Consider the following 4188-nt stretch of genomic DNA (forward strand, 5'->3'; position numbering starts at 1 on the left):
CCCAAACCCCTGCACCTATCTCCTTGAAACTTGGCAGCTTTGTGGCCTCTACAGGGGCTAGCATCCCTAGAATTTTGACTCCACTGTGGCTTAACATGTACACGTGACATGTTTTGCTTTCAAGAGTTTGGGGTGTAGTTGCTCCCAAACCCCTGCACCTATCTCCTTGAAACTTGGCAGGCTTTGTGGTCTTAGAAAGAGCTACCATCTCTAAGGTTTTATCCCACTGTGGCTTAACAAACACACACGACATGAGTTCTGCTTTCAGAAATTTGGGGTGTTGTGGCTTAACAAACACACATGACATGAGTTCTGCTTTCAGAAATTTGGGGTGCAGTTTCCCAGGAACCCCTGCACCTATAACCTTGAAACTTGATGTACGTCATTTCCTTAGCAGAGGCTACCATCCCTGCAAGTTTCATCTTAATCAGCCAAACAAAAACAAAGTTATAGATATTTCATTGATTCCCCATTATACGCTATGACTGAATCTCCGAATCTTTTCCAAATCGATTCAGAAAGCCTAAAGCTTCCCGCAATTCGATTCAGATTAGTAGATTCGGCTTCTGAATCATCCAAATCATCTCTGAATCAGAATCATGATCCGAAGCTTTGCACAACTCTAGCAAACAGACCTCTCTGGTGTCTGAGCTTTCTTAAAACTAAAAGTAGATTCGGCTTCTGAATCATCCAAATCATCTCTGAATCAGAATCATGATCCGAAGCTTTGCACAACGCTAGCAAACAGACTTCTCTGGTGTCTGAGCTTTCTTAAAACTAAATCAGAGTCTTCAGTTCTGGTACAAATGTAAAAACATTGGATCAGAAAGGGCTCCCTCAGTCAGAGTCCAGGCCCAGCTATGGCAAGCAGCATGCACCCAATCTGTCTCCTGCGTTGATGAAGTTTATCTTTAAACATTGTAGGGTTTTTCCCTTCACGGTACTTCTAGAGGGAATCTATTCCAGAACTTCACTCCCTGGATGATTAGAGACCCTCTGCTTCCCAACCTACAGTTAAACATGGCAAGTTTATCCATATCCAGTATGATCCTTTAGCTCTGGAAGATATCCTCACTCTCTGGCATGTTTAGCAGAGCCATTGACCCCTTTCAGCCAAATGTAATTCATCCAACCCCTTCAACCAAGCTTTTTGGTCTCTTCTCATCTGACAGCCTCTCCATCTCCTGATCATCGCTGCAGATTATTTCTGTCCCTGTTCCAATGTGAGATCCTGCCCACAGGTGACTAGAACTGCTTGCAGTGTTCCATGCCCACTGTGCTTTGTACAATCCCTATTGTCCCTATTTCTCCTGGAAATACCTTAATTTATGCACACTGTGCTGGCTTATTTGTATTCATAGAAGTAGAACTTGAAGGATATGGTTTACAATATGAAAGCAGGGTGCTCAGTTATGCCTCCAAGAAATAAAGTGCTGTCCCTCTGCTCCTATCATGCACATCCAGTTCCTGAAGAAGGTGGTGAGGATGCCCTGGGTACTGCACTTAACACCTGGGTTTCCAGCTCACTTGAGCAGCAGTTTGGGGCCTACTCAGGAGTGAATCCAGGATGCATCAATTTATTGCTCCCAGTCTCGCCCCTTCTTCTCCCCAACCTGTGTGGGTAGATGGGGCCTAGAGCCTGTGGTAACTTTTAAAGTCCCAAAAGCAAGTAAGAATACACTTATCTTCTTCATAGTTAAAGGCATGTCCCCTTCTCTCCCCTCCCCCTACTGCTACTACTGCTTCCCCTGCTGTGCTAGGGTGGGGGAAGCTTCAAAGCCCCTCATGTCTTCCCCAGCCAGGCTATTAGCTGGCTGGGTTCAGCTGGGACAGTGACACTGGTAGCAGTGGAAATGGGTAGGGGAAGTTTCCCCCCGCCCACGCTGACCAGTCCCACCCCCAGAAGCAGGCATGGGAAGAGAGATCCTTCTTGCTCATTGCTGCTGCTGCTATTCCCAGTTGGGCCTATCCCTGTGCAGCCCGGCTAGAGCAAGCAGGAATCCTGACTAAACTGTCACACCGGATTTGAAACTTTCCCAGCCCTGGGACAGCAGGGAAAGCAGTAGCAGCAGGAGTGGGGGGAGGGGGCCAACATTTCTGGGGATGAATGGCTTGAACTGGTAGATGGGACTTATTCCCATCTAGGGTTGTGCAAGGCTTCAGACCATGCTTCGGATCCAAAGCAACATGTCCGGATCAAAGCACGAAAAGCTTCGGAGGCACCTCGGAAATCCAACCATAGGGTATAATGGGGAATCAATGAAATATCTATAACTTTGTTGTTTTTTATCCAATTTGGATAAAACTTGCAGGGTGGTAGCATCTGCTGAGAGCATGAAGCCTGCCAAGTTTTAAGAAGATCGGTGCAGGGGTTCGGGAGGAACTGCACCCCAAATTCTTGAAAGCAAAACTCAAGTCACGTGTATGTGTTAAGCCACCGTGGGGTCAAAACTGCAGGGTTGGTAGCCCCTGCTGAGGCCACAAAGCCTGCCAAGTTTCAAGGAGCTAGGTGCAGGGATTTGGGGGGAACTGCACCTCAAGCTGCTGTCAGGCAAAACTCATGACATGAGTAGTTTGTCAGGGAGCAGAATCTAAACACATGCAGGTCTCTCCTCCAAGACTTCCTAAAAAAAAAAAAATCTTGTGTGTCATGAGTTTGGCCTGAGCTTTGGCCAGAAGGTGCAATAGAATTGCACCTGGTAGACTAAATACATCAAAGATTTTGACAGTCATTAGCTGTGTGCAAGGTACTGGAACAACTGTATCCCAGGGTCTGAACAGTTGGAAATTTCAAAGTTGTGTTCTAGTATTATCAACTGGTCTGTCCCTGGAATCATTCACTAATGAAAGGAAGTACCCCTTCCATCCTAGTCCCATGTGCTCCTACCTTCCTGCCCCTGTCTGCCAATCCATATATTTCCACATGCACTCTCAAACCCACCTGTCTGTCCATCCATTCCTATCTCCTTAATATTGGTGATAAAGGTCTTGTGATTGACTTATACATAGAGACATGTTTCCCAAGTGATGATGACACAGTTGTATTCAAGCATGCATACATGGATTATCTTTTATTGAAATCTCATTGCATTTGCATAGCTTTACCGGCATGTTTTTGAATATGAATATGGTGAGGTATTGCTAATCTTGTGTCAGGGAGATAGACTAGAGGAGTTCTTGACATCCCTTCCAACCCTCTTATGAGCAAAGTTAGCGTATTAGTGACACACTGGTTAGGGAACCTGATTTGTGAATGATATCTTCAAATAAGGAGAGAAATGGACAGAGTTTCACAGAGAAAGCAAACCAAGAAAGAGAAATGTACAGACACCGTCTCACTAAGAAGTATCAGTGGAATCTGTCCCCATTTAAAAGCTTGGGAAACTTTCCCTATTGCACTTCAGTGCAATAGGGAAAGTTTATTCCTTTTATTATCTATTTGACATTCCTGTTTGAGGGCAAGAGGCTTTTTGGGCTTTTTTTAGTGTGGAGGACAGGGACAACCATCAAATGTATTTTTGTACAGCCTGGCTAGGAAAATGTACTAATGTGCTGGAATGAGCTTGACGTCTGGGGACAAGGTACCATGGTGACTGTAACCTCAGGTAGGTGATGTGCATTCTTCTCTCTCCAGTGCTGCTAGCATGTGTGTTCCTCCAATATTTTTCTATAGGCAAAAAAGCCATTTTGGTTTTCTCTGTGATCAGAATTACTAAGAATGCAATATTCTAGCCAGAAGGCTCAGAAACATCTCTGTTACAGAAGGTACATCGGCTAATAAGGTCTTGAAAATGAGGCTTGATTTAGAAATTAAGGTTGGGATTTTAAAATGAGCCAAAGGGAGTTAAGGATTTATTAGGGGGGCACTTCAGGTAAGGCCATAAACCTCTAAATATGCTCATCTCACCTAGGAATTGATAAAGTTCCTTAAGATGTTGGAGCTGCAAGAAATTTAGTTGTGGGACCCATGTGGTTATGGTATTTAGAAGCAGGTTAAAAAAGTAAAGTAATAAGGGGAAAATAATACCAACAAGTGGCATTGAGATAATATCCATCATCTCAGCATAAAAGATGATAACATGCCAGGATATTTGTACTGGGGAAATAGGTAGTAGTGTCTCTGTGCAACTGGTATTTTGACTACTGGGGACAAGGAACCTTGGTGACCGTCACTTCAGGTAACTCTTT

The sequence above is a fragment of the Alligator sinensis genome, unplaced genomic scaffold (genome assembly GCF_000455745.1).
Source record: "Alligator sinensis unplaced genomic scaffold, ASM45574v1 scaffold1614_1, whole genome shotgun sequence".
Taxonomy (NCBI): Eukaryota; Metazoa; Chordata; order Crocodylia; family Alligatoridae; genus Alligator; species Alligator sinensis.